Source organism: Ambystoma mexicanum, chromosome 2q (assembly GCF_040938575.1).
Source record: "Ambystoma mexicanum isolate Mex_15411 chromosome 2q, UKY_AmexF1_1, whole genome shotgun sequence".
Taxonomy (NCBI): domain Eukaryota; kingdom Metazoa; phylum Chordata; class Amphibia; order Caudata; family Ambystomatidae; genus Ambystoma; species Ambystoma mexicanum.
Genome location: NC_090924.1, coordinates 244,220,433 through 244,242,474, shown reverse-complemented (window position 1 = coordinate 244,242,474; position 22,042 = coordinate 244,220,433).

The window sequence follows — 22,042 nt, the reverse complement described above, 5'->3', positions numbered from 1 at the left end:
ATTAACTTTAGTTGGATAGGTTTGTAATGTCAGATCCTAGGCATTGTAAAATCTTAAATGCTATAGAAAAGTCAAGCTCCTTCCCAGAACGGAATGCAGCCTGTGAGATTCTAAAAATTGACTACAGGCACGTACGCAGTGTGCATCACTAAGAGTGACTCACCAGCTGTCTACTGTCCGTCGAAGGTCCATGCAAGCTAAGAATAGGGATGTGCATGTTCTGTGCAACAAAATGCAGAATGGGACAGATTGTAAGTATTAAGTGTGGGGGAACCTATGGGGCCCGGATAACATTAGCAGGAGGAGTGAAATATGGATAGAATTAATGAAACATTTTAATTAAAATGTTTAGTTTCTCATGGGGTTAGGACTCAAGGTTTGTAAAACCTGCAGGGCTGCAGTGTGTTTCTGCATAAGGTAGCAAAATGTAGAGCAGCAAGCCCTAACAAAAAACGCTGACAATTAAGAAAATAAGACATTGGAGCATCCCTAGTATGGAAGAAGGACAGTTTGGGATGAAGCTATGGTCCATATCCAGTGACGCCACACAAGACAGGACTATACAAACCCCGGCCTGGCACCACTTTGGCGGGAAGGAACGGAAGAGGGACAGGAGAAGACCGTTCAGGCGGCAGAGTCTTTTGCTACCATCCTCATTTTTGTAAGATTAAACTTGTTATCCTTACAAGATCAGCTTTTTGCCTTATTTTCTTAAAGGTGTGTATTTATTCTGCTGTGAGCGTTATTAGGGACACCCTTACAGCACTGGAATGCTCTCCATCTTTCTCTTTGCTCTATCTCTGTTTATTCTTAATTTTGTGACTCCTTGAAGTCTTATCTACTTCACTCTTGTTAACATAGCAGACTGCTTTTATTATCTTGTATTGTACTGTTATTATGACCTCATGTACAGTGCTTTGGCTTAAAGCACTATATAAAACCTAAATAAAATGTTAAAAAATACAAATACAAAAATACACAGCATTCATTCAAAATAGCTACCAGCCTTTTTGAATGCCCTTTCCCCTGTGCGCTAAACTCCAAGTCTCATTCCCACTTAGATTGCTGCAGAGTAAAACTGACCCACCCCAGTCGAAAAAAAGGAGTAGGCACCTGACCCAAGCACCGCAGTTTGGCTCTGTTTCCTCTGGCACAAGGTAAACAGGGGTGCAGTCATGGACTGAAGGTCTGTGAGACCAACGCCAGCTAAGAGACCCCAGTGGTACCTGAGGAGCCCTTCCATACAGAGGGCACGTGGAAGAACCAGCCCCATCTGAGAAACCAGGAGTGTCCAGATCCAGTGGAGAGAGGATAAACAGAGCTTGCTGGAAGCTATACCTCCGAGCGTGGGAGAGAACAGATTGCCAGGAAGAGGCCTATAGATACTATAACTCTAAGGGTTCTATGTGAAAATGTCCCCAGGAAAATGTAGTCATGTGAAAATGCAACCAGTATAAAGTTGTTTTAAAAAATGTAGTCATTCAATACAACCAATGCAAAGTGTGAACTTATTGCCAGTAATAATGTCGCCAATAAAGCAATTTTAAAATACACAAAAGTACAATGCTGTAACCCTAACAATGACCTAAACCTTTAATGAAACCTCCACAACCCCCCTAACTCCTTTCCTAAACCCTCTCCGGACTGTACTTCCTACACTGAACTCTTACAAGAACACTAACCCTCCAGCATGCTAAAGCATTTTATTTGCATGTTTCTCAGTACAAAATCAATGGAAAATGAACAGTGAACCTAACTCCAGCCTCATTACCAGCATGCCACAAATGACATGGTTCTTACACTAGCCCAAACTCTTGCTCTAATCTAAATCTTAGCCTCACCCTAACTGCAAGTCTAACACTTACCCTAATGCTTACTTTGCTTTAAACACTAGGTTTATCCTAACTCCTAGCTTATACCAACACCACCAGCCGTTCCCAACTTCCCCATCCCTTTCTTTAAAATGTAACCAAACCATTAGCCGTAGCCTTTTATCCCCTACCCTAACACATACCCTGACACTGAATCTACCCTAACGACCAACCAACCCCCAACAGCATCAGCCCTGTAGCCACCCCCCTTACCCAAACTCCTACCGTATTTCTAACCAACATCTTTACACTAATCCCTATACTTACTCAAGCCCCTACCCTAACATTAAATCAGGCAATCACAAGACCATTACCATAGCAGCTCTACATTTTTGGCTACTTTACAGCTACTTTTTGCTTGGCAAAATTTTCACTATTTTCACCACAACCTTTTCACTTTTTAAGTAACTACGTTTTTGCTGCCAACATTTTCACTGATGTCCGTCTGAGATGCTGAGTAAGCCACAGTTGCGGATGGGCGCTATAATCGCTGAGACTGTTCAGTGCCTTAGAGATTCAAGGGGAGACCAGCATCCCCAAAATAGTAATATGAAAGGAATACTCCTATTAATATATTATTTGACCAATCCTGACAGTGTTGAGAGTGACCAATGCAAAGGAGTGAATCTTTTTGATGATGTAGAATAACCCCTGGATCCTCTGGGCATTCATCCCAACCACTGCCTTCTTGGGGACTGGGGACAAGGGTCATGCCAGGCCCTATGCCCAGGAGGCTAGCCAATACATTAAAGAACTGAGAGAGAACAGTATCTCTAGCTTAGTGCACCCTAACTGTTGGCTTAGACTTGTTTTCACAGAGGAATAGCCTGTTTTGTTTGTGAAAAAAACTATTTTTTTCTGATATGAGTTTATCCCAAACCCAGCCTGACAAAGTTAACAAAGTTTTTGAAATCTGCTTCTCTGTTAATTTCTTATAAATCATGTCACAGCACTGACAGACCAACATGGAAAACCAGAGGAAGCCCACGTTCACATCGAACGTGCCTGGGTATTTCCATCGGTGAAAAGCCCTACACACACATTATGAAACACCTGATAGTTAGCTACATGCTTAAATGCTGGGCAACCACACACACAATTTGGAGGTCCACATGAATCAACCCTCCATCCGCTCACTAGTTAAATAATTCCACCCATTGTACAAAGAAAGAGGCTAACTCATTAGAAGGCACTACTCCGCTACACTATAACTCCCAACAAGGGCCTGGGATCCTCCCAGGATAGAAATGGCTAGAGCACAGTACTCTCCTAACGCTTATTAAAAAAGGATTGGGAACCCCCATTGCATCCCCTTAAAAGTGTAAAGAAAATGTAAGGTATCCTTAGGATCAAGAGCCCAAAACAAGATCCCTTTACAAAATAGTCATACAGGACAAGGCAGCCCGAAACACCGCTCTGGCTAATGCCTGAGCGGAACACCTGACGAAGGTGGTGGAAGATGCAGATATGCTGGCATGCCACCATCTGAATCAGGAATAAGGAAATTCAGTTAGTCAAAGACCATTCATTGCATGTATTTATCCCGTAGGTTGGCTGGCTCACCCGTCCCATGATTGCTGAAGACGGTAATACAAAAATTGGAATCAGCCCTTAAATGTCCGATGCTATCACTCCCAAAGTTGTGCTCCTTTGGTAAAGATTCTATGTCAAGTATCATTCACTAGTTTTTGCTTTTCACATGGAAACCAATTCTAATGACTTGGAACCCTGGAAAGGGTCCCTCGGTAAACAAAATAGCGTATTACCCACATAGCAACTGTGTGCTGTCGAACATAGTGGTTTTATCATAACTTTTTTTTTTTTATTGAGTTTAAAGTGCGTATTGGTTAATTAAAACCTTATACACTATCAAATAACAATTACATCAATAACAAAAGAAAAAACATACATTGATTTCATATTATTCATATATAAAGAACAGAAAAAATACAATCTTTTTAAAAGAGACAAATTGTTCGCTTCCAAATATAAAAAGCTGCCCCCATAAAAACCTTAATTTCTCCATCAAAAATAGCTGACCAGAATTGACTAGATTCGATCCTTTGAAGATCCCCAACAAAATTTGAGTACCCTTTAGAGTACCATTCCTTTAGTTTGGTGCACATAGTTAAAAGGTGTCTTGCTGTCTCAACCTCTAACTTACAGTGTCTACACAATCTTTCAGCACAGGGTATATTAGTCCAAGCCCCAATTATTTCATTACAGGGTAGAGTATTCATTCGTAACTGTAAAATAAATCTCCTCAGGGTCCTATATCCTGTGTTTAACAAATACTGTTTAGGAGTAGATGGTTTGAGACCTTGAAGAGCATAAACTGCATATCGAGGAATATTATGTAGATAAGACTGATTTTCACTCAAATCCCAAATACATGCTTTTTCTTTGAGGCTTTTAAGGATACGTACGTTTTATCATAACAGTATTCCTGCATGCAACTAAATACCTGTGGTCCCTATATGGTTGATTTATGTCATACAGCGATTTACCTGTGTTGCCAGAAAGCAGAACCTCACCCATATGTCATCCAAGAATCCTTGGGGATTACTCAACCTGGACAACACGGATAGGACAATTTTAATTGATTGAAGGGCATTGATGGGGTGAATAAGGAGGATGCATTTTAATATCAGTTATCAAATGACCTGGAATCATTGCTCCACGGCTTTGCTTTGATTTGTTTTGTATTTTCAAAGGTAATGTCTGGCTGCTACTGACAAGCAAACTCCAGAAGCAGGATATCATAGTTGATATACGATAAGTGCTGGACTTGGAAATCATTGATTTCCCACGAGCGTGCAATATCCTTGTCATACTGATAAGATACATACAGGCCTTGAAAATTGAGCACGAGGTATTGGGCTGCATAACTGAAGTAGGGCCCTACCATGGCAATAAGGTCAATCGCTAAATTATATTTCTTTAATATGAAGTCAATTTTCTTATCGATAGGGTTTGCCTAGTTTGCCTCGTCAATCACAAAACCTCTCTGGCCAATCGGGTCTCCCGAATTAACATTCTATTTGACATTTCCCAGGTATTTCCTGTCAAAATCCTCCAGTGAATACAACTTGAGCAGACACTTGGGAATACAGGTTTTCCATCTCTTTCCGCTATTTTAATAAGACATTCTCCATGTCCTTGTGGAATGGAAAGACAACAGATTAAAGGTCTTTCAATTACTTAGAAAGCATCTTCTCAGGCATTTGGGACAATGCCTGAATCTCCAGGTTTAAGAATAATCTGAAGATCATCTCTTCTTACATAATTGCCTGAACAGAACACACCTTGCCCTTAACTGCCAGGCTATTATGCAAGTCTATGCAAAAACGACGAGCATACTCGTCCTTGGCACTGAAGAGGACCCCTGTACCTCCAACCTCTCTTAGAATTCCTCCTGCCCTTCTTGAGGGTGTCATCAATAAGGTGTTTGGACAGGGCAATCATAATGAGCTTCTGCCAAAAAGTATCAACCTGCATATTTTCCAATGAGGAATCCGTTTTTTTTTATTCCCCTTCTGTAATCGTTCTAAAATCTTGTGCATTTATTTATCTGGACCTGTAACAGTGCAATCTAATGTTTTGACATTGTGAGCAAAGGCTTCAAGCACAGTGCTCTTTGGCCCGTCCCTTGGCAATAAAAATTGGCAGCCTGCAAACGTCTGTAAAACCACAACAGTACATCCTTGCATGGCTGACCGCCAAGCTGACTTGAACGGTCTGCAAGCTGAAATGTCCGAAAAGTACCAATCAGGCGAAATCAGCCACGGTCTGCACACCGTGACTCTGCTAGGAACTAGGGATCACTGGGCCATATGCAACAGCACCACCACAAGTAGCTCCAAGTCTGCAACAGGGTAACCAGGAGGAAGAGAGGGGTTTGAAATCCACAAAACATTTCAGAATCAATTACCGACGCTGACAATAGCCTGGCCCTCGCCATCTAGCATAAATGTCACAGAAAGACAACACAGAAGAGGAGAGGCAATGGTGAAGAGTCAAGCTATCTTCTAGAGATCAGGGCAAAATTGCTATTCTTGATAAAATGTTCTCGGTAGGCTGATTTATGGAATTGAGACAGCAGGACATTTTTGACTGAATTGTGTGGATGGTCGGCTGTTGGTCAAACACCGCTTTCAAAGAGAGAATGACATCATTGTCTGTTGATGGTGTTTTGGGGATATATAAAGATACTTGCGGGTCAGAAGAATCTTCCAAATTAGATGATGCGTTATTTCTATTTTATATGACCATATCCTTGGTTCATCATTCCTATGCAATAATTTACAGCAATGTAGACCTAGAACGCCACAGTCAGGTTGCGTTTTTTCCAAGTTTACTATGTACTGCCTGTTGTAGATGCTCTTCGTAGGTGAGTCGTCTGTGCTAACGTGAAATTTTCTAAGTAAAGCCCAGCACAACTGGAGCAGGTTCAAGACCTTTGAAGCAAATTGGACTGAGCATTTGACACCTGACATGCATGGGGGCAGAAATAATATAGCCTTGAAGACTGACAAGGGTGTAATTATTGCAGGGTAATCAACCACTTCCAACTTTTGAGAAGTACACGAGTGTCTCCCCACAATTGAGCGCTCAGTATCATACACTTCTCAGAGAAACACCAAACTCTACAATTCTTGGCTAAGTCAAACATATGCATGTACTTAATGGTATATGATATGATATTCTAAGGGTATTACCTAAGATTAAAACATTTGACTTGGTGAATTATAGAGTTTGGTGTTTCTCTGAGAAGTGTGTGATACTGAGCGCACAATTGTGGGGAGACACTCTTGCACTTCTTAATAATGTTCTTGACTGGTAAGGTGGTATAGTCTTCTCCCCTGCTGTTGCAGACAGTGTTGCTCCAATAGACATTCATATATAGCAGTCGAATTAGAATTACTCCAAGTAGGGTGTGAGGAACACCTACACATCTTCACCTCCAACATTTGGCCTGAGGCAAAGTTTAGGTGCATAAATTGCAGACGGCTCATTATTCCAAGTGATAATGGCCCCACCTCACGAACTATAGGTTTATTAGCACTTGATGGTACTAACAATGTAGGTTTCAGTGTTGTAATGGTGAAGTGAAAAATGTTAGTTTAAAAGTAGATGCGAAAAACGTGTTGGTAAAGTAAATCTTGATTCATTTGTCATGTTAAAATAACAACGTTGGCTTTCTGTGGTAAGCATCTTAATTGTGAATGTGATTGTATCCAAACAGTTTAGCAGGTACATGAATTCGGTGTAATGCTTTGTTTTTCTCCATGCCTGTTTCTGAAGTCAGAGCATTAGGGATACCTACAGCACCAGTAGTAATTGATTGCATTCTGAGCATTTTAATTGGTGGAGAGGAGGCCAATAATGACCACCATGTGCAAATTCACCAATAAGCCACAGGGAGTGGGGGCGGGCGGCTTTGGCAGACAGTTACTGCCAGGGCACAAAGCTACAGGCCCAAATAAAGTGACGGCCATCATGTGGTCCCGGGTTCCATTGCCAGCCAGTAAAGGCCCCCGATGAGGAGCTTATAGCTATTAATATCTTGGATGAGCGCCATTCAGTGATCGAGTACCGGGGCACTAACAGTGCAATATAAGTGAGCCAGAGAGTAGAGCACTCTACGGTATCAGTGAGTGAGAGAAAAGAAGGACAAGCACGAAGACTGAGCAGGGAAGGCTGCTGTGTACAATGCAGAAAGGCGGAAGCTGTCAGGATGCAGGGACAGGACATTGGCAGCCCACTGATAGCAGTTTAGGGTTGGATCAGCGGCACGCATCGGAGAAGAGAGCAGGGAAGCCAGAGAAGGACGAGTCATTGTGAAGCAGGACATGGAGAATGTGAAATGGGCACGAAGAGCAGTGGCTGGCAACTTATTAGGTAAAAGACGAACTTGGAGCCTTACCACGAGGTAATGCCCGCCAATGAGCCAATGGAAATGGTGCTACACTCAGACAATGGCTTATGTGGAACTTTCAACAATGAAAAGGTATTTTCAGATCGTGCAAAGGAAGATCAATAGGAACATTAACAATCCCATGGAATAATAAACTATCTAAGCTTTTCACCAGCAGAAAAGAACTACTGTACACCCTACAGTAGCCCCAAGTGATGACAAGTGTGCCGGTCCAGTAAAAATGCCGGTAATTCCGGCTCTGCCCTTTTTACCGGACCGGCCCACTTCAAGTTTGCCTGTGGGGTCCACTGATCTCCCGGCAGGCCTGACCTGCTGGTAGATCAGGCCCCTATCGGCAAAGAAATGCCTTAATCACTGGCACCATTACTGACGGTGCCGGTGATGCAGTCAATCCCATCCCATGGAGTCCTGACTCCATGGGAATGGGAATTTACCGCCACTCCACCGCCCGTAATATCCCGGTAATACTGGTATATAGGAGAGCAGAGACGGTAAGGTAGGCTCCGCCGGCGTAATATCCCGGTAATACTGGTATATCAGGCAGCAGAGACGTTAAGGTAGGCTCCGCCGCCCGTAATATCCCGGTAATACTGGTATATTGTGCAGCGGAGATGTTAAGGTAGGCTCCGCCGCCCGTAATATCCTGGTAATACTGGTATATCGTGCAGCAGAGACGCTAAAATAGGCTCCGCCTACCGGAATATCTCAGTATTACTGGTATATTGGGCAGCAGAGACGGTAAGGTAGAGTTGCCAGTGGATACCAGCAACACTGTAATGACCCACAACGTGTTTGGGATTATTCAGATGGTGGGCAATACATATAAAATGTGAGAATGTAACGTTAGGGACCATTTTTAAAATTCTGACTGGATTTTGCTATTCAGGGAAGGGGGGCGAGCCCAACCTCATAAACGAAAATACGTATTTAACTCCCACACAGTGTGCTCCTTATTTGGGAAGTGCTAGAACATCTCACTGTGTGTTAAACAAAAAAGGAACGACTCCTAAAGCTATATTTAGCTTGAACAACCACTACTCGAGACTGCTGCCATGCTTTCCTTTTCAGAATAAATTTAAGTGCTGGCAGCGATCACATTCCTTCTGAGTCAGACGCTAAAAACGACAGCCCTCGCAGGGGACGCTGAAGCTAACGCTCAGCAAACATCTTTACTGGCACGCGGTTTGCTACAAAGAAGAAAGGTTTCGCCTCAAAAAATCCCTCCTGCAAAAGTCACATTTTCGCCTACGGATGATGTCAGTGATTCGCCAGCGCTATAGCGCATTGGGAGTTTGCTGGAAAGCACAGTACTTTCCTGTTCCCCCGAAAGGCACTGGGTGTCTAGTTCGAAAAGTCACATGATGCGACCATATGCTTCCTAAAAAATGTAGCCCAAGTTGCCTCAAACCGACCGACTTCCTGTTCTTTTTTCGTCTTCTTTCAAACCTTTGCATTCCATCTACTCTTAAAGTGCGAAGTGGAAGAGGGAAAACCACTTTCACAAAGAAGGGGGCTAAGGACCGGGAAATGTCTGTTTGTCCGGCCGTTCCCAGAGAGGGCTGCTTCTGAAAATCGGTTGACTTTGAAAGGTAAGTCCGTTTAAAGTGATTATGTGTCAATAATCGAAAAATGACAGTCTGGCTGCAAGTCAAATGTTTGTGAGTGAAAGCGGCGTCCTGTCAAACGTTGTTTTCTTAGTTTCGTAATGTCAAGTTGAGAAACCATGTACGTGAACGATAAATGTGCAATGCGTCTTAACATGTTTTTAGCTGCAGCTAGCGGACATTTTTATCCCAGCATCTCGGCTACGTAACGCAAGGCAGCGCTCGCGACGTCGCCAGCGCTCCCTTCTCATAACACGAAGAACTAATCAACGAATTGGCTTCCTGTTGAAATGAAAGGAAGTATCTTTGACATCTCGCCTGCACTGAACATTTGCAATTTTACGCATTTAATAAACGCCACAGGGCAAGTTTGCGCTTCAATTCGCCACCCAGTGCTGGGGCGCCAAATGTCAACTGTTGTGAGGAATGCCAGGCGTCGGCGCAAGCGATGTTTGGTCGCTGATGTTTGACCGCTGTGTCTGGCGTCTGCAAAGTGTCTGCACCATATTGATTTGTTTTCCAAATTTGACAACGTGCACCTTCCCTATTTAATTGATTTATGAACGGCTCAAACAAACATTTCTTTGTACTATTTATTATTATTATTATTATTATTATTATTAATTACAGATAGATAATGGAGCAGAGGTAACAACAGGACAGATAGACAGCAGGGTGGGGGCTACAGAGGGGCACAGAGGAGGGCTACAGCTGTACCGGGTGGCAGGGACGTGAGGGGCGGGCGGCGTGTAGCGAGTCAGGTGGGGCGATGTGATGGCCTAGGTGTTGAGGTGGAGAGATTCCTTGAAAAGGTGGGTCTTGAGTTCTTTTCTGAATTGTACGGACGCGGGGGAAAGTCTGATGCTGACGGGGAGGAGGTTCCATATTCATGGGGCGTAGGAAGAGACGGCTTGTTTTCTGGTCCTTTCCTTTTTGCAGCGGCGGAAATCAAGTCTGCACGTGTCTTGGCTTCTGGTGGTGCACTGTCCGCCAGAGATGTTGAGTTTCTCGGCAAGGTAGCTGGGTGACTTGAGGGCGACTGCCCTACAGATAATGCAGCAAGACTTGAAGGTGATTTGTGCGTTTAGTGGGAGCCAGTGAAGGTCGATAAAGACCAGGGTGATGTGATTGTATCTGCGTAGACCCTTCATGAGGCGTGCAGCCGCGTGTAGGACACTTCTCAGGGGCACAAGGGAGGACGATGGGAAGCCTTCGAGGAGTGTATTGCCCCCATCCAGGTGGGATAGGACCAGTGCTTGAACAGTGGATCTAAAGCTGTCCGGACAGAGGAAGGGCTTGATTTTTTCACAGGAGGGAGAGCTGGTTCCAAGTTGTCTGAGTTTTCTTAGCTATGTGTGTCTTGAAAGAGAGGTGTTGATGTGGAACCCGAGGTACTTGGCGCAGGAGGTGAGCTCAGGTGTGAATCCCTCAGAGTTCATGGTTGATAGCCAGGTCTGTATGCCTGGGTGTTCAGTGTTGGTGAGGAGTAGGGTTGAGATTCAAGTATGCACCGGACATCCAAGACTGAATCAGCGAGAGGCAGGTTTGGGGCCCATGGATATCCTTGATGGAGTCGATCTTGAGGTAAATTTGTGTGTCATCAGCAGTATTAGTGGATGTGGATGTTCTATGTGGCTAGGAGGGCTCCCATGGGCTCCATGTATAGACTGAAGATCACTGGGTAGAGGATGGAACCCTGCAGGACTCCACAGGTTACCAGTAGCATTGGTGATATAAAAGAGTCCTTTTGAACAAATGCTGGCGGTTGGCGAGCTAGGACTTGAACCAGTGTAGGACAAGGTTGCTGATCCTCATGTGCCAATGTATGGTGTCCGTAAGCGCCTGATGGTCTACTGTGGCGAAAACAGCTGAGAGGCCCAGTAGAACCAGGAGGCAGGGGTGTCCGTCATCAAGGATCTGTATTGTTTCTGTCTTCATGCTGTATCTGGGTCTAAACCCAGATAGGTAGATTTGGAGGAGATTGTTGGTGTCGATGTGTTGCTGCAGTTGTGTGGCTACCGCTTTCTCAATTATATTACCTAGGAAGGGAATATGGGTGATGGGGTGATAGTTACCTAGGTTGTCGGGATCCGGAGTGTTTTTTTAGTAGAGGGAGAATTTGTCCTGTTTTTATGGTCGATGGTAATGTGCCTTGATTTAGGGCAGGAAGGCTAATTATTAGCAGGCAGGCTAATTATTTTAACAGAGTTCAGATGCGAGCGATCTAACATTGCAGGATCTCTGGGCTGGTGCACAAACGATAGCAGTGAGGTAAGTGCCCATCGATAATGGTGGTCAACAGGGCAATGCCGAAAAGAGGAGAGGGCATATGGGAACTGCACAGTCCTTAGGTGAGCAGTTGCCTTTACCCCAGTCCATACCTGTTAGCTCACCTGCTTTTGGTGGTAGAGCCAGCTTCCTCACTGTCCATTCCCCTTGCCCGTCCAAACTTGCTAATGAAGATCTCAATTACAAAAGCAAAATCTTCTATTGTCACTCGCCTTTTCATTTAAAAAGGTTGACAGTTCTGCACTCCCTGATTTAGCTGATAGTATGGGCTTTTCGGTGACATGGGATATCCCTACTCCCTACTTTTCAATGAAGGGGAGTAAACATTCCCCATTAATGATCAACAGAGTGTAGTGAGGGAGCCTAACACACACACACACACAAAAAAAGCCATGAGGGCTTTGACCAATAAGGCCAGCCCTGCTAATGGAAATACACCCTCATTATGGCATTGGCAATAAGGCTAGTACTTTTACTGTAAATGCACCCTGATCATGACTTTGGCAAATAGGGCAGTACTTCTTACTTCATTCTTGCTGGAATTTGAGTTACCCAATAATGGCAGTAGTTTCACTGTCTAATAAAAAGGTTCCAATAAATGTCAGGGAAGAAATAAATCTCCCCTCGTTCTCAAATCACCCCTCCCCCCAACCTCCATCCCGTCACCAACCCACCTCTCGTAGCCCACTGACACATCCACACTGCACTCACAAACACACAGATTCACACACTTGCACACACATCCACACAAATACATACACCCATTTGTTACACACTTGCGCTCCCTCAATCTTTCTTTTCCCGCCTGATTTTCCCTGATGCCCACCTCTGAGCACTCTGTTGCAGGAGCCAGGAAGCACAGAGAGATGCCAATCACATTGGTTCCGGCGGCGTGGTAATGAACACTGAGTATCCAGCATCCTTTTTCAGGTCATAAGGGCACGGATACAGCTCTGCTGAATTTGCACTAATACAGATTTTTTTTGTGTTCAAGCATCAGTATTACGCCCAAACTAAAATGGCAGCTACAGGCTCTTCCTATGCCCATTAAATGGCCACCTTTGAAGAAACACATCGTTTCTGAGAATAAATGGTATGGAAATGTGATTCCTCCATATAAACATATGTAGATCATATTTGATCATCTGGCAGGGTGCGCAATAAGATTTGGACAATTTTGTAAAGTGGATCAATAATTTTCATGCAAATTTAAACTTTATTCGTTAGTGCCCTGGTCTGTTATGAAATCCTGTTTTTGGACCAGCTGAATGACCATCAGTATGGCAGGCTTGAGGTCAATTTCTTTCTTAAACCTGCTGGTAGCAATACCACATTGTCATTTTTTTGCATTCATCCTTTCGTCTTCATTGAACAATCTTCCGTATGGGATGTTTTTAAGAATTGGATTGTAGAAGATTAGACAATTTGGACATACAGGCTGATATCCTTCAGGAAAGAATACTGAAAAGAGGATATCCACATGAATTATTGCGCAATGTAGAAAGAGGGCAAGGTCTACTAATAGAGGAAGTCTATTAGTAGACCGGGTTAAAAATAAAAAAGACGTTTGGTATGTGTAACTACCTTTGTCAATTCAGCAATGCAATACGAAGCCTTATTCTCAATAACTGGAATTTGTTAAGGAAAGTGGACTGTGACTGCTCGTCTTTAGAAAAGGTAGGAAACTTAAACAAAAACTATTGCACGCATTAAGATACAGCATTGATGATAATTCACCACTTTCACCACTATGTGGAATGCACCAGTCATCAAAGGGCATACCCCACGTGCAAGATGTGTGGCTTGTCAGTTTTCTAAAAGGGTAGTCAGCTTCCACCATAAGGGTCATGCTTGGGAACTGCAAAGTCAGGCAATGTGTAAGAGCAAACATTGTATCCATCTTATTCGTTGCCCATGCAACAAGATATATTTGGGAAAGACTCAAGACAAGTTAGCTCACGACTTAATGAAGATCAGTCAACATTGCTTCCTGACATACCTCATGTGCATGGACACTACAGAAAACGCTGGGGCTTAGACGAGGGAAGGTCTTGAGAACAAATTAGCCTACAAAGAACAGACGTGGGTGTATAATCCTAAATCATTTGATCATGGTTTAATGCCATATAGGTATGGGATTCCTTTTTTTGATCAATAAGATCCCCTTTATCGAATAAATGTTTTCTTCGTATTACTTTGTAATTGCCACACATCCCCAGTGTTGTGATTCTAATTGGTCTTCATATACAACGTCGTTTGTCTCCTTATTTCATCATGTTGGTTTGTAAAATTAAGCCATTTTATCTATCTGTTGTTCAAGCTTGAGGATAGACGCGTACATATTTACGTGTTAGACAGCACTACGCTCATTCTGTTGGAGCACATATTCTCATGAAGCAAGACATTGTTTGACAGTGTCTGTGGCGCTGCAGAAGTACTCATCAGACAGCAATATATTGTTGAGTATTCCAGTTGGTCCACAGCCAATATAAGACTGGTATTAATTTCTACGTATTGATGAAAGTGCTGGTTGTCACTTGATGGTGAGGGGTGCAATAATTAATAATATCACTTCTCCCATTTTCAGGGATCATGCATTAAATGTATTCTTATGCTTACAATTATAATTGTAACAAATATTTTTCAGGATAAAAAAAGAACAGTTTAGCATTAACATGCAAGAGTGTTTATTCATTTTAAATAGGATTGTTACACACATGACATTGTGTCGATAATTAGTATACCGTTACATCCAAAGTGGTCGGTGATACAAGAAATCCCTGTTGGTGACAAAGGGAACCTATGCTCATAGTGATTGGGATGGCACAAGGGCTCATGTTGGTGATAGTAGGAATCAGGACTTTTTAACACACAATCTAAGTTTGGAGAAATTGAATCATTTTATTGAATGTTTGCTGTTTTACATAGGGCAAGATAAAAAGAAAAATACATATATTTATTATGTAGTGTATGTCTATTTTTAATGTGCAATGTAGATTGTATTTTTGTATATGTTAATTTTGTATTGAATGAATTATAGTGTATCGCTGAGAGGGAGAAAGACAGAGAGAGGGAGTAGGGAGGCAGTGTGAGCCAGTGAAACGGGACCTTTATGCAAGAAGCCAGTGGTGGGAGTGCAGGGTTGCAGGTTGTTTTGGCTTGACTACATGTTATTAAGTGTGCGTTTGTCCTGCATGTAAAGTATAGAAGAGTCCTCAAATGTAGACAGTCGCTCTAGGGTTTAACAGAATATTTATAATACCCATTCCCCCTCTTTAACTGGAACACATAGAATACAGCGGAGTCCCACGAAAAATCGGTCCAGATGTCACATAGACTCTGACATAGCAATCATCCCTGCGCGTGAACACAATTCTCTGCATGATTTTTTAAAATGTTTTAAACTAGTCATATATGCTAGTAATGGAATAGTCACCTTATTGTAATTACTAATTGTATTCAATGTAATGCTTTTATTTCCATGTTTGCACAGACTACGGTCTTACGTGGGACCTTCCACCCCACAGCGCTTCAAAGCCATAACAATGGCAGTAGGTGTTGTACAAATGGCAATTAAAATAACATAACATAACAATTGGTAAAGATATATCATACAAATTGTTTGATTTTTTTTTACATTTGAGTGATGCTGAGCTGCAGATAATTATGATGCATCCGTTATTTGTTTTTATTTAAACAATGCTGTTTTGAGATTTATGACATGAACATATTTTCTTTACATACTAAATGCAGGATGTTCTGTGTCGAGAACACAGCCCCCTCTGAGTTTGCCATGACGAACAAAAGAGCTTATCTACCTTTTTCTCAAACACAACAGCAACCATTTTTTAGTCATGCACATTAAGGAAACGTAAAATGGTGACTGCATTGATAATCGGTACAAATGCCAAACAAGGGCATTTTAAACAAAGGGAATGTAACTTCTTTGGCATAATGAACTGTGGTGCATATGCTAAAGACCAATCCAACAACCAACTAAGACACAATGGGCCTCAATACGAGGTCGGCGGTAAAACCCACCAGTAGGTGGCATGCTACCGCCAACCCCGTAACACTGGTTCCGCTGCCTGACATTCCGGTGCCACCGGATATCATAGACGGTGGAACAGTTATTTCCCATTCCCATGGAGTCCAATAGGACTCCATGGGAATGGGAAACCTGAAGTACCGGCACCATTAGTAATGGCGCCGGTGCTTCAGGGAAAAGCCTGCTGGTAGGGGCCTGAACTCCCAGCAAGCCAGGCTTGCCGGGAGTTCCGTGCCCCCACCGGCAGACTTTTAGTTTGGCCGTCTGGAAAGGGTGCTGGTACGTTGCTACCGGCACAATTATTTTCGGGCTGCCAAACTTGCAGTGGCGGCTGGTGACTTTGAAAGGTAGTGAGGTGCTAATTTAGCAGGACGAATCTGCCAGTGAGCGAGCACAGCAAACAATCCCAGCCAACATAAGGAGGATGCAGGGGGGGGGGTTCTCCTGCACAAAAACATTGGAAAAATGGCTTCCAAAATTTGCAATTTACTTCCCCAACCCACACAAACATGGCCTAAAAGGCATTCTTTTTTTATTCTTACGTGTGCAAGTGTGATGGTGTATTTTACAGCAGTTTGCACTCTGAATAGATGGTACTCTATTGTATGCATAAAGAAATTCATTATATAGATCTCCAGTAATGCTGCAAAAATAACCATTTCCTCATGCTGTTACTGGCATTTATATGCGTTCATCCTCTTACTAATGTGGGATTTTAGTCATTATCTGAAAGGGCAGAAACCAGGGTAAGTTTGTTTCTGTTGACCCATATGCAGGTTCTTTAGAATTATACGTCTTATGACTTTCTATCTTCACATGCCACCTTCTAAGCTACCCAGAGATACCATTCTTTAGTCTGTACTGTTCATCTGATTTTCCCCACCACTCTGGCCCACACAAACAAGGGCTTCTTTTTAAAATATTTTTAAAGCAAGATATCCTTGTGCCTTCTCTATACAAACAGAGTTGGGTTGCCCTGATCACCCAACCCACAGACGACTCATGCCAGCTCACCTTGGATAATGGTCACTGCACTGAACTCCTTCTCAGGCTCTGGCAAATTAAACATCGAGAAGGTGCAGTATGGAGGTTGACATCATATGTCTTTAGTTTCCCAATTATTAACCTGGACTGCTATTCGTTCATGCAAGGTGTTTTCGATGGTCTGTAAATAGAAGGCGAGAGAGAGAGACTGATCTGAAGAAGAGGAACATAGGCTCAAAGCAGAGGACCAGGCTTACTCTGCAATCACCCATCCACACAGAGGTGTTTACACATGGTTTTATGGCCGGTTGATATTTTCACACTGTAAGGGTTTAGGGGACACAAAGAAGCGATGCAAAGCACTGGCTATAGCAGAAGGACAAATGTGAGAATAAGCACTACCCCTCATGCTCCTTAGCATTTAGGAAAAGGAAATTGTGTTTGAACAAAGAGTGGGATCAAATGCTGATTTTCACAGATGTGTGTGTGCGTGTATACATACATACACAAACTTGTATATAAATGATTACAAACAACCATAAGCCCCAACCTCGTAAGCAAGCACCCAACCTGCCATTCTAGGAGCACCAGGCAGGCCACAATACAGGCAGGGAAGGAGAGATGTCTCTGGCACACAGAACAGTGGGAAGAGACGCTCCCCCCCATGTCATATGTGAAGAAATAAAATACACCAAGTTAGTTATTCCTCTTGTTTCCTTTGAGTGTGCAAAACCCGTAAAAGTACAGTTGAACATACCCGAGATTATTTGGAATTTAGTATTTGTTTTTGATTTTCCATACCTTTAGCCTTATTGACCTCATGATGAATAAAAGCCTGCGGGGAAAGGGCGTGGGGTGTTTGCATCCCGCGGGGGGTCTTTGTTTTGGCCCTGGAGGGCCTCCTTACCTAAGCCACGCCCCCTCCACTACTTCTGCTGGACACTGCAACCCGCCGGGTGAAGCCCGCGGGGAAAGGGCGTGGGGTGTTTGCGTCCCATTGGGGGACTTCGTTTTGGCCCAGGACAGCCTCTTTACTTAAGCCACGGCCCCTCCACTACTTCTGCTGGACACTTCAACCCGCCGGGTGAAGCCAGCGGGGAAAGGGCATAGGGTGTTTGCGTCCCGTGGGGGGACGTCGTTGTGGCCCAGGAGGGCCTCATCACCTAAGCCACACCCCCTCCACTACTTCTGTTGGACACTGCAACCCGCCGGGTGAAGCCCGCAGGGAAAGGGTGCAGGGCGTTCACGGGCCGCAGGGGGTGACCGCTGCACCCCATGTATATTGCCTGCCCACCATGCCAACATCGAACAGTGGTGGAGGTTGGAGCTTGAACCGATCCGCTGCACATCATACGGAAGTTGCTGCTGTCTGCAAAGGAGGTAACTTAGGTGACAACTCCTCCCTGGTGTCATTTCTGTTCCGTTTTGGAAACACTTCCTGGGGGCCATTATGCTGGACCAATTTGTTCAAGACACTGGGTGGACCCCAGCCACTGTACCTCTTGTGTTCTTTGGACCTTAGCTCGGCCCGGGCCCCCCTCCCGGCACCATGAGGAAAATCAGACAGCTAAAGAGGGATCTGAAAGTGGGCCCCATAGCTGCTATGACAACATATTGCGTGCCAGGAAGCCCCTATGAGGTCACAGTACCTATAGTTTTTGGGGATGCCCATCTGTTGATCAATGATATTTGTCATTCTCTGGGCAGCCCAGGGGTAGTGCTAGGGGTAGGACCCACCCCCTTACCCGCACTGGGCATGGTTGTTGTACTCCCGAGCCCCGGCTGCACAATCCCATTTGCTCAACTCCTGTTGTCCCCTCTACACAATCTGTACAATCTGCACGGCCTATGGAAGGGCCTCTTCCTGCCACAGATCCCATAGAAGCCCATACGGTCATGGGGAGCAAGGGCAAATTTGAAGCTGACCCTGCATCCCCCCTCCAGCGCTGTGCTACCCCTTCTTCGACCAGCATGCCTGGGCCCACCACTACCCCATCACTTATCCCAATGGACACTTCTGCACTCGAGAGGAAAGGGGATAGTGACATGGACTATCCCGTACTTTTGCTGGAACTGCAACCAAGTTTTGGCTGAGCTATCTCAGATTAAGTCTCTACTGATGACCCTTGCCGCAGCGGCGGCCAGTAAAACAGCTACAAGGGAATTAACATGTAAACAGGATGAAGAAAGGGGTGATTTACAGATTGGAGACGACCAGGTCTGTGACCCCCCCCCTATCTTCTACATGCTGATATGGGTGTCCACTGCCCCATTCCCACCGCTACGGAAGCAAACATAGAGCTCAATCATGCGCAAGCAAAAATGAATGAGGGGTCACCCACTAAGCTCCTACAGCCCAATCAAGTGCACAAGGAGCATCAACATTTCAAGGCCCCCATGAGGTCCACACCCTTAAACTTTCATCTTTCCTCAGCCAGGTATGGGAGGCCACCGGACACCAGAACTGTTTCACTGCAAGGAGTTCCGAAACCACTCTCAAGTCGTCCAGAACCAAGGGAGGCACTTCTCAACAAAAGCCTACTCCGGCTGAGAACCATGGGGAGGTGCCCATTCTTGACTAAGGACCATATTGTGAATTGTGTCAGAAGGTCTAAATGGGGGGAAACCGACTCTGTTGAACTAAAATTTTGTGACAATGAAGTGGCCTGGAACATACTGAAAACCTATAAGTCCCGCACTCCACATCCGAACAGTGTTATTGAACTGTGTCTGCACCCTGAGGGCCTCGGACTCCCGGGGCCAGTGTTGACTGGGGGAAATTCCATCCCTCTGGGGGGGGAGGGGAAGGGTTAACAGGCCCTTCCGTAACCATGACTGACTACCAGGGGGTTGTGCTTAAATGTGTTTGTTTAGTCAAAGGGGACTATGGAGGATCTTGGCGCCTTCCGATTACTCTGCCCACATTGTCACGTATCTTGGCTGTTTTCAAATGTTGGATCTGTTTTGTATCGGAAATGTGTTTTTATTATGTGTACTTTCATGGCTACCCAGCCGAATAAAGTTATGTTGATTGATTGAACTTACAATATCAGGTTGGTTTATTATTTGATATATCCTTAGGTGTCATTAAATTGGGTATTATTTTAGCCCTTGAAAGCCAAAAATGTTCATATATGTACCAACTAGAGCTGAAGAGATGTGATGTTTGGGGGACCCCCTTTCTTAGAGAAGAGGAATACAGTCTGAAGTAATCTGGGGTGTATACATTAGAATGGAGGAAAATAAACATATTATACCGAAACGGCCACCCAGCAGGTAGCTGAAATACTAAACGTCCACTCAAAATCTATTAATGCTTCTTTGCCAACAAGGGGCGGGTGCAGAGAAACTGGAGTGAAAGGGCAACGAGGTGATAAGCCCACTTCTGCATAGCCCAATGGAGGAGATAGCTTGATGAGCTCCAACAAATGCAGCTTACAACAGGTGTGTTGCAAAGGGCAGATTTAATGCAATACATTAAAAGAATATTTTGCCGAATCAGAAAACTGATGACTGCTAACATGGGGGCAGTTGCTTTGGCCACTCGAGGTCAATTTCAAAAGAAAAGTTGAAAGGCCCTTACGCATTCAAGGATTGAGTAGCGGGCCCTGCTCATGGCTTTGTGTTCAGTCCACTACCCATGTCCCAAGCAATGCAAATTGTTGGATGCGCAAAAGGTTGCAGAACTTATTCTGCTTCAGGACACATCACATATATATGTCTCTCTGTTCATCACACGTTTCATGCAATGCGCCCTCCACCCCATCAATGGAAACAATCAGCCACTTGGCTACTGCTGTTCATATTAACACTGGCGATGTTCAAGGCGTCATTTTACAGAGATATTAGACTAGACTTCCCCCTCCCCCCCCGTTCTTGTCTTGTCCAAGTGGTCCTCTCCTTGCTTTTGCATTAACAGGGCAACAGCTATCAGCACCTGCGGTGTCTGGAGCTGAGGAGGAGATGAGCAGGTGAGCCGGGCCAGCGCTAGGCGTGTGCAGCATGCGCAGCTGCACTTGGCCCTGGCCTGCTAGGGCCCCATGCCGAGGGGGCCGTTGACTCCCTCTTGCAAGGAAGGGCTGTGTGCTCAGTGTTCCTAAACCTGCTGCAGTGCACTTGGAGCTCATGGGCGGCACACGCTGCAGCATGCATGATGATGGGGAAGCTTGCTGCAGTGCACTTTGAGCTCACGGGCGGCACACGCTGCAGCATGCATGATGATGGGGAAGCTTGCTGCAATATCTTTTTCAAAAGCAGCTGTTCTCCCTCGAGGTTTGGCTCCCTTTTGTTTCTTCTGGTGGGTCACCTGTCTACCTCCTGCTGCAACTCTTGAGAGACAAACACCCCCACCCCCTCCCTCGCAGCAGCCCAATAGGCGCTGTGGGCATCATAAACACTGCTGATCATTTTCTGTATTAAACCAAGGCATTGACAATGGGAGACATTTACTATTGATGTCTTATTTAAGAGCCCATTGTTGTGTTAAGAACTTAAAAGGGGCATTTTCAGTGGCGGCCGCTATCATAGGGCGGCAGTGCGCCGCCCCCCCTCCACTTAGGCCCCCAACAGGTATTAGTACAGGCACATTCAGAAGAAGTTCAGAAGTTCTTCTTCTGAATCTGTTTATATTTTTCACCTCGTGGGGGCACTGTGGCGAGCCACTGGTGACAGTTACATCCTATTGTTGCAGCCGGCCCATGAATAGGATTCCTTTTCATGGGCCGGCTGCAACAGCGGGGCGCGTCCCGTTTTACACTGCATTTGCTTATAGTAAAGTGCGTGGAGCTCGTAGCTTTACACACTTTACGTAACCCATTTAATTAGGATGCTGGCGGGGCGCTCGAGGGGTGGCCCCACCAGTTTCACTATGTGCGCAAACAGCGCGAAGATCTGTAATCTGCAGGGAGGGAGGGACTAGTCTCCTTCCCTCCCTGCATAGATACAGTAATCTCATTGGCTGTTTACCAAAGGCTGGAAAACAGCCAATGGGATTACTGTATCTATTCAGGAAGCAGCCAATGACTTCAGTGTGGGGATGGGGTGATGGCTCAGGGCCCCAGGCTGCATCCACCCACACTCTCTCTCTCTCGTGATTGGAACCTGTTGAGCTGCCTTGCTGCCCGCCAGCAGAGAGAAAGAACAGTAGGCCGAAGAAGTTTGCCCTCTCCAACTCTGTGTGTGATCTAGGTGAGTGCATCTCAATGAAGTGTGTGTTTGCCTATGTCCCATCTTCTCCAGTTGGAGATCGGGGCAGCCAGACTTCACCATGTCACGGGGCGGGAAGCATGCATTGCAGCAGCTTGCAGGC